The sequence below is a fragment of the Acomys russatus genome, chromosome 25 (assembly GCF_903995435.1).
Source record: "Acomys russatus chromosome 25, mAcoRus1.1, whole genome shotgun sequence".
NCBI classification, from domain to species: domain Eukaryota; kingdom Metazoa; phylum Chordata; class Mammalia; order Rodentia; family Muridae; genus Acomys; species Acomys russatus.
This window is the reverse complement of record NC_067161.1, coordinates 41,083,529-41,096,144: the sequence shown is the minus strand read 5'-3', so window position 1 is coordinate 41,096,144 and position 12,616 is coordinate 41,083,529. Positions and strand designations below refer to the sequence as shown.

General features: G+C 53.9%; 1 protein-coding gene across 6 annotated transcripts in view; it reads right to left on the bottom strand.

The window, feature by feature from the left end:
- Rai1 (retinoic acid induced 1) overlaps positions 1–12,616 on the bottom strand; it is a 102,367-nt gene that overhangs the window by 16,183 nt on the left and 73,568 nt on the right. The window contains exon 1 of one of the 6 annotated variants that reach the window (XM_051167886.1): positions 8,588–9,357. The exons of the other annotated variants lie outside the window; for them this stretch is intronic. The gene's annotated coding sequence lies outside the window, so the exon portion shown is untranslated. Of the gene's footprint in view, positions 1–8,587; positions 9,358–12,616 lie in introns of those variants that run through there. 6 annotated transcript variants of the gene reach the window in all.

Sequence of the window (12,616 nt, the reverse complement as noted above, 5' to 3'; positions counted from 1 at the left end):
AGGCTGGCTATTGGCTCTGCACCCCACAAACTCGATTTACCAGCCACCAGCTGGCTGCGGACAGGATGTACAAGCTCTCTGGGTCTGAGCAGTCAAAGCCCCTAGAAAGGGATTGGGACTTTCCAGTTCTTGTTCCAAAACACACTAAGATGGAGGTGTGGCCTGCCATAGATCACAAAGGTTTCAGGGCTTTGCTTTGTTGAGAACTAAATGTGGGGGAGGAGAAGTAGGTGCCTCAGAGAAAGAAAACACAGAGGTGTGAGGGCGGGAGTAGAGGGGTATTGGCAGGGAGCTCCAGCCTCCCTTTAGTCTGGATCCCAGAAAGGTGCTTTCCTTCCTTTGTCTTGGAATTGGTCCAGGGAAGGGGCAAAGAGGAGCTTCACCCAGTGGAACAGGGCATGCCGAGGCATCGGATAGCCCCTAGAGCTCACAGCAGTAGGCCTGACCCAGCTGACCCTAGGACAACTTTCCTTCTCTCCAGGTTGCTAAAGCTTCCTGCCTGACCCATCCCAACTCATGACCAGGGCAGTGCCCACCTACCCTGTGGGTCCACTTCATTCCCGTCCTCCTGCTTTTACTCCAGGCTGTGCCAGTCCAGAGGGGCTGGAGGCAGCACCCATCCAAGTGGGCAGCCTGGTGCCTTCTGCGCCCACCCTCCCAGAGCAGGGAACTCTGGATGCAGCTGGGTGCCATGTCTGCTCAGGATGGCTGCTGGGCCACTCCTAAGACCAGGACACAAAATGCCAGTTCCATGTCCTCCCTGGGAATGTGTTTATAGGCCCAGAACGCACAAACCCGGACTGCTCTGAAGGCTGCATCTGCCTCCCTCATATATCTGCACAAATTACATTTCGGTTTTTATTAGTCCCAGATCACTCTCATTTCCTGCTGAGTGTCCTGTGGATATCATTAACATTTCTACAGCTAGATGGTGTGTGTGTGCGTGCATGTGCGTGCGTGTGTTTCTCCTCTCCCCTTCCATCCCATCCACACATTCCCCAAAATGCATTACCTAAAATGCATTATCTAAAAGGAGGGGAGCCATGAACAGTGTCCCCTCCCTGCCTGCTCTGTCCCTGCCCCATCTAATCAGTCCAGCCGCCGCGCCTTTTAATTTCCCCACACAGGATTACAGGCTAGCTTCCCGATGCACATGGGCAGCTGGATGTGGAAAGCATCTCTCTCTAAGAAAAGACAGTTCAATTAAAATCCCAGAGGCCCAGTGCCGGTTGGAGGACACAGGCAGAAATATGTGCCCCAGCACCACCCTCTAACCCTGGCAGAGGGTGGGACAGAAACAAAGGCCCAGGCATGGTGGCATCCTAGCTACCAGGTTGGAGGTGAGGAGATCCTGCTGGCTCTGCCAGGAGAAAATAGGGTGCTGCCTCTTTAAGAACCAACTCAAGCTTGCAGTGGGCTCCGTGTTTATTAATTATTGTGATTATGATTATTTTTCAAGAGCACCAGGAAAGGACATAAAAGGGACAAGAGGCAGATAGCAAAGGCCTGGGGTGGGCAGCATCAGGAGAGCAAACAGGAGGATGAATTCCCCCACAGGTGATAGTGACTTCAACATGGCAGAAAGAAGTTGAGATGGGCTGGAGTAAGAGCAGTAAGGTCTGGGAAGGGCGCCTGCCCCAGCTTCTTCCCCTCCTCACTTCTGGAAACTTCCCCAGGGCTTCCCCTCAACCACCCTGGCAGAATCTGGCAGGCAGGTAATGGGAATCCAGAGCAGCCCTTGTGACGGTAGGGGACATGAGCACCCCATCCTTGTAAGCACTGGTCACTCCAGACGCTAGATGAGAGCACAGCAGGCCGAGCTCACGATCTCTGTGGAACCTGACGGTGCTTGCAATCCGATGAACTTCCTTAACATAGCAGCAGCCAAGGACCTCAAGCCAGCAACACGGCCATGAAACCATACGCTGATGGCATTGTGAGGCTGAGCCTTGGGCACAGCCCTTCTCCCAGACATTCTAGGAGGGGGCCTGGCCACTAGGGACCTCTATGTTTCATCTTGTCCCTTTTACAAGTAAAGGGGCAAACCCTAGCTGAGCAGCAGAATTCAAACCCTTCTCCTGGACACCAGAAAGTTCCCACCACGAAAGAGTGTCTTGGTGCAACAGCCAGAAAGCAGAGCTGAGCTCAGGCCACGCAAATACATGCATAGGCACCTATCTGCCTGTGTGCCTCTCCATAGTAAGCCAGACTCTGAAAGCCTGGTTTTGTATTTCTGTGCTACTAAGGACAAACCCAGGACCTTTAGCTTGCAAAGCAAGGTCTACCACTGAGCTGACCCCTAGTTCTCAGCAGGCAATCCTACTTACAGTATTTGGCCAGCCTCTGGTGAGTGCTCATCAATCCCAGAGCCTCATCAGGCCCAAGAGTTGGCCCCATTGGTGAGATGGGTATACTGTGGGCCAGAGCTGCTATGGGTCCCACTGGGCCCTGTAGGAATGTTATCCTGAGGGAAAGAGGGAGAAAGGTGGAGGTAGAGGTGGGAAGAGGAACATTGGCAGCCCCCACCCAGTCACTGGCCCTCCCAACGACCTATAGTTGTTTAGAACTTGATTGGTAGCTGCAGGAAAAAATTGAAAGCCTAGCCCACTGGAGGCCCAAGAACTCAGAAAGGGGGGCATTTATGGGGCCTAGGAGGCCTGGAAAGGCAGAAGATGTTCATGGAGACCCCAAGGGCCTCCCCATCTACTATGGATGATGAATAATAAAAGAAAGACTTGAAAGCCGGGTGTGGTGGCACATGGCTTTAATCTCAGCACTTGGGAGGCAGAGGCAGGTGGATCGCTATGAATTCGAGGCCAGCCTGGTCTACAAAGTGAGTCCAGGAGAGGCAAAGCTACACAGAGAGACCCTGTCTCGGGGGGAAAAAAAAAAAGACTTGGGGACTGGGAGATGGCTTAGTGGGTGGGAGAGCTTGTTGAATGAGCACAAACACCTGAGTTTGGAACCCCAGCACCCATGCAAAAGGCTAGGCATAACTATGTGAGCCTGCAACCTGAATAACAAGCGGGAAGGGGTTGGAGAAGAGGGAGAAACAGGTATAGCCAGGCAGCGACATTGTCTTAAGGGCATAAGGCAAAAGCAGCAGAGGAAGGCACCAGAGGTCGCTTCCACATGCTTACACGGGTGCCCTCACCCATGCACGCTGGTCTCTTCCACATGCTTACACTAGTGCCCTCACCCATGCACACTGGAGGTCTCTTCCACATGCTTACATGGGTGCCCTCACCCATGCACACTGGAGGTCTTTTCCACATGCTTACATGGGTGCCCTCACCCATGCACACTGGAGGTCTTTTCCACATGCTTACATGGGTGTCCGCACCCATGCACACTGGAGGTCTCTGCAGTCTTGCCTGAGGCAAGGATAAATCTGCATGGAACCCACAAGAGCAGTCAGACCCCACAGGCCTTGAGACTAGGCTAGTCTCCTTGGGCTAGGGCTAGCATCAGTTTAGTGCATGAGAGGTGGTGGTGAGGCAGTTCTACCCCAAGCACAGCCTCTCAAGACCACCCCATGCTGGTAAGACCTTCTTTACAGGTCCTCACCCCCAGCAGGGTCTGGGTCCTGAGTAGCCAGAGGCTGAAGGAGGGACAGGAAGCAGAAGACAGAGACAGGGTGTGAGTCAAGGTTTTTAGAACACGTGCTTATTAGCACACGCTCGGCATCCCCATCATTGAAATGGAAACTTAGCAGGGTATAGTGGCATAAACCTATAATCCCAGTATCAGCAATCTGAAGCAAGAGGATCAGGTCTCAAGTTCAGGACCAATCTGGCAGGTCAGGACTAGAGTTCAGTGGGAGACTATTCACCTAGCATTCATGAGGCCTTAAGTTCAACTTACCAGCACTGCAACAAGCCAGCCTGGCCAACACAACTAAACCAACTTTAAAAAATTGTCCCCGGCATCTTCTGAGACCAGGTCCTAAGGGGCTGAGGATGTTTGAGAACCCTCTTCTGATTGGCCTTGTACTAGTTCTTTCTTAGACATAGCCCTGCAGTGTCTCTTACTAGGATGCAATGGGTCACAGCCTGGATGCCCCCAGTAGCAGGGGTCCAGAGACCAACTGGCCCTGCGCCCACCATCAGGGCTGCCTTGTCTGTGGTCACTTCACTGGCTATTGCATCTTCATCAGTCTCTTGTGCGTACTTTGTTTAGGGTCACTTTATTCACCACACAACAAAAGGTACCACCACCTATCTGTCGAAACAAGGAGAAAAAGAAAAGGCACGGGAGCCAACTATAAAGAGGGCAGGGCCTTTCCCATGTCCAGCTTAGGCTAGCCTGCCCTCACTGATGCCACCCACAGCAAGGTCCAAAGACCAGCCATTCGGGAGTCTGGCCAGAGGCAGCTCACAGGGAGTTGCCAGGCTGCTTGTGTTGGTCAACACTCTGAGCCCCAGCAGGACCATCCTTACAGAAGGCTGAAATGGATCCTCCATAAAGCGTTGTCCTCGCCACTTCATGTTCCCAGAAGGACACAGGACTTAACTGACTCTTGGAAGAAGCAGCAAAGAAGTGCCAAGCCAGTAGCACGGTGTCTAAATGCCAACAGGCATTTGACCTTGGGCAAACCTTTCACCTCCATGGGCCTCAGGGCCTTTACGCTGGTTGCTGCCTTTGGTAGGAAAACCATTCCCAGACATCTACACAACTCTTTACTCAGCTCCACACGTTTGCTTCTCTGTCGTCATCATATTTAAAATGGCACCCTTGTGCGTCCTTCTATTTCTTCAAAGCACTTACCTTTTAGCCTTAACTTATTACTAGTCTCCTCTTGAATGAAAAGCTCCATAGGAGCAAGGATTTTTGCCTATTTTATTCACAGCCAGGCCCCATTGCCCAGGACAATAAATATTTATTAAACGAATCATGTTCCAAATGTCATATTAACCCTGTGAAACCATCCAGATTTCAAGTGGTCAGCTGAGGTGGGGACTGGAAGGCATGGGCTAGGACCCAACTCTGCTTCATACATTAAACACAGACCTGTTCTACAGGATGGACAGAGTCTACTTTGCAACAAATTAGTAGGAAGAGAGTTGGAGGCAGGCTATACATCTTGGTCCCAAAGTGAGGGGAGGGGGTAGAGAAATGGGTCAGAGCAGCCTTTTCTTCAACAGGTTACAAGTAAATCATTAATATCTCTCACTTTCAAAAATGTTACCAGAGCTAGCAAAGTAAGATGGCTTAGTGACTGACTTCTATCCCTGGAACCCACAGGAGAGAGAAACCGCTCCTGAAAGTTGTTTTTACACACACACACACACACACACACTCTCTGTCTCTCTCTGTCTCTCTCTGTCTCTCTCTGTCTCTCTCTGTCTCTCTCTCTCTCTCTCTGTCTCTCTCTCTCTCTGTTTAAAAAAAAAAAAAAAAAAAGCTATCAACCAAGTCCCAAGGGGTTTATTGTTATTTAAGTAGTGCCAAGTTCAAAAGGACCACCTGTGTGGGCTTTCACTTGCTCATCAGCCCCAGATGTCAAATCCTGAGGAAGCTGATATCCATGCAGTTCAGCTCTTGCCTTGTTGGGATGGGGACTTGGGTAATGCAACAAGGAGCACCCAGAATGTTCTCTGGCTCCAAGGAAGGCCTTGGTAGCGGCATGGCCCAGGAAAACACTGAAGTGAAAGGTGAGTGACCTGGGTGAAGGAGGGAGGGAAAGAGCTAGGACTGTGGCCTGTGCACTTCTTATAGAGGTGGTCTAGGAGGTGGCCCTGGTTAACATTCCATAGGAGACAGGTGAGGCCCTGCCCCTCCCCCCTCCTGGGACCCCTGCCAGGCTCCCATGTGGGGCTCATGACAGCAGTAATTACATAATTAATGGTACAATGAGCTGCCTCCTAAGGGTAAGAGCCTGAAGGCAAGGGCTTCCTGCGGGGGTGGGGGCGGGGGCTTGTTTTTGTTTTTGTTCTTGCTTTTATGCTCCAAAGCCCTACTCTGGCCCCTATACATACTGTTCAGATGGAGGACTGGGTGGGACAGAGGGACACTACTGGCTTTGTGTTTATCATAGCACCTTATTCTTCATCACAGCTTCAGGGGACAAGAACCAGCGAGAGCAGTTTCAGGAGTGGGTGAAGGGGTGGGCAGGATATACACTGTAGCAACTGGGGAGCAACAGCAAAGTTTGCATTCTTTCCTCTGCAGCCTTTACTGTTGTCACCCACTGGCTCTTGGAACCTGTGTTGGCTTAGCAAAAGTCCAGGCGGGGGATAAGCAGAGCACAGAGCTGAGGTTCCAGGGGACCATGGACAGCGTTTGTGGTCTAAGACACAGAACTGCCATAGTGTTGCTAAAGGACAGCAGGGGTGGAGGTGGGGTGGGAAGGTGAAGGAAGCAAGTAGCCGCCCTCCAGAAGCTGGGAGGCAGTAAACAGCAGCCTGGCTTCCAGCAGCACCTACTGCCTACCTTGATCCAGTTCTGGGTTCAGCTGCTATAGCCAGTGGTCAATGGACCGGTTTCAGGACACTGCTCCCTGGTACTTTCATGGCAGCTCTTCCGGTGTGCCCGTGGGGAGTCTAGGTCTGCTCTCTCAGCAGTAGCAGTAGTGGGGGGGGGGGGGCGGTCTCTGGCTTGTTATATAGACAGGCCTGTCTTTAACCTCCTCGGAAGACAATATCGGCACTGAAAAGCAACCAGGCCCCAAGAACAGGGCACAGTTCTTCCTCAACACTCCAATCCCAAATTTACGGAGATTAACAGAAGCCCAGAGAGGGTCTGTGACTTGTCCACCAGGCTCAGCAGCTGTGTGCCCCAGATGCCTCTCTGTCAAACAGAAACAGAGAACGTGGCTTTCTTTCTCTATACCCCAGCAGGGAAAAGCTCTTGCTGCCTGGGTAGAACCTCCCCTGCTGCCTGCCCCAAGGGCTTCTCACTGCAGCATGCTGACAGCCCGGGAGGTGCAGCCCTGGCCCCCTCCCAGTGCCGGTTCCATATGGGGGAGCCGGGCACCGGAGCCCCTCCTGCACCGGCCCCCAGGGGAGGAAGCCGCCTGTCAGGCCGCCTCGGCGTGTCAAATCCTCTTGCTGCCTAATTGTGAGACGGCGGCGTTTAAAGAAACGCTTTTCTGGCCGTCTGCCACACCGCAAACTGCTTGGTATAATTTTATTATTAAGGAGAGAGAAAAAGAGAAGGGGCTGGAGGAGAGAGAAAGGGGAGAGCGGAGGAAATTGCTTCGTCCAAGTCAGCTGGTGGAGTATTCCGCTCAACGTGAAAGCAGGGACAGCTTTCCAGTTGGCAAGCTGACTCCGTTAATTGCGCATTCAGTCTCTACTTAGGGTAATTGGAACGGAGCGGGGCCTAGCTCTGACAATTAGGGTCTACGACTGGGCCATTAACCCTTTCCGCAACCAGCCCCCGCCCCATCGACACCAGGCCGGGAAAGGCGCGGGCGAGGACCCCACATTGAGGTGCGGCTGCAGCAGGGTGGTGGCTGGGGAGCCGTGCTGAGGGTGGGGTCTGCGGCCTCTCCGCCTCTGCTACAGATGTTTCGGCCATGTAAGACAAAGGCAGAACGTTGCCGTCGCCGGGAGAAAATCCGCAAGACTCCCTCAGGGGCAGGTAAAATTTCACCTTCCATTGGTACTCCCCTCCCCCCTCCTCGTCTCCCCGGCCTTCCGCCAATCGGGATAGGGCCACCAAAGACGCCGCGACGCCTCCTCCGCAGCCCAACCCACTGACCCCAGCAAGGTCACGGCGACCTCCGGCACACCCGCCCGTCCTCAGGCACAGTTCCGCAGAGGCTGTGGGCGCCCGGAGAAGAAGGGGGCGCTGCGCTTGCCACGAGGTAGAGGCAGCCAGGATGCTCCTTGCCTCCCTCCCGCCTGCACCCGGACCTGGGGGCGGCCCCCCAGCCTCCATCATTCATTTTCCTGATTCCCGCTGTAGCCTCCCTCGGAAGTCAGCCGAGTGAAGCAGCTGTTCCTTGCACACTCCACTTGACCAAAGATGATGATAAATGAGGCCAGGGCTGCGTCAGGGACGCGGCAGCAAGGGCCGTGCAGGGCGGGGCGTGGGGGCCTGTAGCCCCCACGTCCCGCTCCGCTAAGTGCGCGCCCGCGAAGGACAGCGTCCGAGCGCCGTCCCCAACCCCCTGCGTACCGCAGACCTTCCCGCAGGTCCGGACCCTTCCCCGAACGCTGGGGTCCCCGCGGCGTCCTCGCCTCCGCCCCCAGCCCGCGCGCCCCAAACCTATTAACGCTCGTAAATAATGAATAAAGGAGCGCTTCCTACAGCCGCTTTGGGTGCGGGAGGGGAGGCAGCCAGAAGCGCGAGGCTGGGGAGAGCGCCGCGGGCCGGGCCGAGGGGCCCGGGTGTGCGGCCCCGCACACGTGCAGCCGTGGCGTGCAGGCGGCACCCCGCCCGGCGGCGGAGGAGGGGAATCCCGCGCTGCCCTCCCCAACGCCACCTCCCCTGGAGTCCTCTGGCACCGAACGAGGCGAGAGAGTGCGCGCGAGCTTCCCAGCCGAAGAGGGTTATTTTTAACCTGCCCCCCTTTCTATATCTGCCTCGGCGGTGCGCGCCCGCCCGCCCGCTCCGGCAGCCGAGGACGCGGGCTCCTCACCTCGCTCGCAGGCTCCGGACTCTGCGCCTCCCCCGGCCTGGCCCCCGCCCTTGCGCGGGCAGAGCGCCGTTACATCTCAGCCTGGAAAGGGCCGATTAGGAGCCGCGTGCCTTTCAGCTAAATATCGGAACCGGGTGGGATGGGGGCGGGGAGCCGGCGTTCGTCCCCTCGTTTCCCTCGCTCCCTCCCACCCTGCGCGGAGTGGCGGTGCGAGGCGGCTCCAGCTCCCCGCAGCCTGAAACAGCTTGCCCTGCCCGAGTACCGAGTCCTCCTGGGGTTCTCGGCCTGGTCTCAACATCCTCCAATTCGAAGAAGCTGGAGCTCCCAATGCATGGACCCTCAGGCAGCAAGGGCGCCAAGCGGGGCGCTGCCACCCCCACCGCCAGTCCCCTTCCCTGAGCCACCAGACAAATAAGCCATTTGAACAGCAGTGGTCTGGTCTTGCTGGAAACTTCAAAGCAAGACTCTTCCCGAGTCAGGGTCTAGGGATGTGCCAGGAGCACACAGGAAACTCAACAGCTCAGTTTACTCCCTCTTGTTGGTCTGCCTAGGTTCACCCCAGGGAGAACCCCCCTTTGGCTCGCTTCCTTGGAACCCTTTCCTCCCTCAATGTGAGGTCGCAGGAAGTTCGAGTCCGTCGTGGTTGCCTTTCTCCCCAAAGGCCACCCACCCAAACCTCATTCTACGCTCTTTAAAGTGAGCATCAGATGACTGCCGAGCCAGGGCCAACTTCAGGATTTGACAGGGTCCTTCAAGTACCCCGGCATTTTCCAGACTGTTCCTAGACCAAGGGGTGGGGGGCGGTCCCAGGAGCCTTCCATCGTTAAGGAGAAGGCGGTTAGCTGCTCCATCAAGCAGAGAAAGCAGTAACCATCCCAGACACAGGAACCATGGATTAGTAGTGGAGATCTCTTAACAAGGGCCACCTAACTATCAGAGACCACAGATAGTTACATTATGATTCACAACAGTAACAAAATGACAGTTATGAAGTAGCTGGTTGGGGGGTCACTATAACATGAGGAACTGCGTTAAAGGGTCACAGCACTAGGAATGTTGAGACCACTGGAGAACAATCTCTTGAAGCCCAACTAGACTAGATAAAACAAAACAAACAAAAACCGGCGTTTAAGGGGCTAGGCTCTTGGCTGGGGTCATCCTCAGGAGAGCAGCCCCAAGGCCAGCAGTAGCATGCAGATAAGAGCTCTAGCAGGCCAGACAGAGCACCTCGTGGAGCCAGAAAGGAGGCTGATCCTCCAGGTGCCTGTGACATACTTAGGCCAGGGCTCTAGCTGGGAGGGGCCTGGAAGCCAGGCAAGGATGGGGCAGGAAGGGGACTGGTACCTAAGCAGAAACAAGGTACCAGGGGGATGGTACGTACTGCACTTTGCCTCCCTCGGATCTGGAAAGTTCTTCCCATCTCACTATTGAGGCTGGTGTTTGAGGAGACCTCCTGAGATGCCAGAGGTCTTACTTCTTCGACTGCCCTTCACGGTGTAATATCACTTCTCATTTCCTGATATGGAAATGGCTCCAAAGAAAAGGGGCCTTGAGGGCAGGGCTTCAAGCCCGGCTTCTGGCTAGGGATACAGAGTACAGAGTGGCTCCTGAGGCTAGAAACAAACGAATGGGCATGGCACTTCAGAACATTGGTCTTCTGCGGGGAGGAAGGCAAAGGGACTAGAGAGAAGTGTCACGTGGCCAAGCTACTCTGTCAGGGTGTCTTGGCATGAAGCTGAATTCTACAGATCTCTTTTATTTTCCTTTATAAATCTAACCCAGCAGCACATTCCTCCAAATATGCATGGCTGTTTGATAAACAAATTGCAAATTCAGTCAGGGTTGCTTGTTCCTATGACAGACTAGACCAACACTCTGATTTTGATCTACTGGGTTCTCAAGGTGGGCAAGTGCTGGATTTGCGGCTGCTCTCGCCACAGGAAAAGGAGAGCTCCCATTTGTGCTATGTGGGTGGCTGTTCTGACACAACAGAAGCACCAGCCGCAGGGAGAGAGGGAGCTGGCAGCCCCTGCTCCAGGAGCAGCCTGGACAAACTTCTTGGGGACCTTCCTGAGTCCAAGTGGGGAGCTGGCTGATTACCCACTCCGAACAGCTATGAAATGGGAAGGGACTTAAGAGAAAAACAAAACCTGAGCGGCTGAGTCCAGCATCCAACTGTTTTGAACACTGCTTGTTTCACTCAGAGTGAACACAAGACAGCTTGTCCTTGTGTGTTAGTTCTGTGCCCATGCCCAAGCCCCCTTGGACCCTGCCTCTGACTGCATCCAACCTTTCTAGAATTCTCTCCTTGGCTTTCAGACCATCACTCTTCCAGCTGCACACAGCTAATTTTGCCTGATCCACAGATGCCTCACTTAGGAAGCTTGTGGGAGGGTTCCTGATAACTGGTGGAGGATGGCAGATTGTATGGCTTCCTCGAGGGGGCTTCAAAGGTCAGGTTCAGGAGCAGGATACTTGAAGAGCTCATGGGGCTTGGAATTGAGAGATGCACTTTTCCCACATCTACCCTAATGAAGCCCTGACAGTGAGGGGCTGAGGGTTCAAATCCTAGCTCCTGTACATACCTGGGTAGCCCTGGGTACTTAACGTCTCCATGTTTTGTGCTCTTGGGTTGTAAAATATTCTAGGCATCCAAATGGCAGGGCATAAGACTGCATTCCTGGGGAGTGGAAGGAAGGATCTGAGCTCTTTCAGTCAGGCCTGCCCTTCCCTTCACAGACAAACCCAGTTCATTAGGACAACACTTATTTGGCTTTCTGAGCACACAGGAGATATAGTCATAGTGCTGCTTCTGCTGGCTGGTGAGTCATGGGAGAAAGAGGAGCCCTGGTGCAGATGGGGATGGTAACAGCTTAACTAGCTCTACCTCTTGGAAGCACTTTTTGGCAAATAAAAACTCTATGGGGCTAGAGTCCCAGCCCCAAGTAATCTATGCAAGGCTAGTCACCTGCAGCAGAAAGCACTCATCTTCATGGGTAGGCAGCTGCTCCCAGGGCAGGGAGAACCCCCAGGACTGGTGTTCAAAGGCACTCTTGGTTTTAATAGGTCCTTCCTCTCCCTTCTTTGTGGGCCAGCAAAACACTCTCCTGTAATCTTTTCAACAAAACATGTAAAATGTGCTGCCAGATGCCATCCAGGCTTTGTGAACCCAAAGGCTCTCAACTGTGAGGCCTGCTGGAGATAAGGGACCAAATCCTACCCCTAACCTGAGCTGTGGGGCCCTATGCAAGTAAAGATTAAAAGAGATCATATGGACAGAGCTGTCAAGAGCAGCCCTGAGTAGACTCAGGACCTATCTGTCCTTCTAAAAGGTAAATATTGACATACTTTTTATAGCAGAAGCAAAGGGCTGGAAACCCCAACTGGTCTTTGCTGGCCGGGAAGGTGTGGCCGGGAAGACAGGAGCTCCTGGGAGTCACAAAAGTCTGACTCCCTATTCTCTCCCTACTCTGCCCACCAGCTGGTTACTGTTAGGGTGTAGGGTAGCCGGACACACTGTTTGGGCACTAAGTGGCAGTGGCCAGTGGCAGTGGCCAGGGTAGGGTCCTGTCACATGTGTCAACTCTGGGTGGAACTAACCTGGCAGACTGGCAGGAGGCCCTGTGGCTGCAGGCCTGTGGAAGGTTTCCAGGTAGCTTGCTGTGTTTCACTGTGGGCTAGTAGTTTTTTCCACAGTGTTCTCTAAGGGTCTTTGGAAAAGCCAGGAGTGATGATGTACGCCTTTAATCCTAGCACTTGGGAAGCAGAGGCAGGAGGATCGCTGTGAATTCAAGGCCAGTCTGGTCTACAAAGTGAGTTCAGGAGAGCCAAGGCTACATAGAGAAACCCTGCCTCAAAAAAACCAAGTCTTTGGAAAGAAACACCAAGTACCTAAGACCCTGAGGCTGACTGGCTCTGTGAGCTCAGGTGACTTACCTCACCTCTCGGGGCCTGTGATTCTCATCCTTTAATCAGGGACAGCAGTTAAACATCTACCTCCCAGAACTGATCCCAGAGCCACTAAGGAAC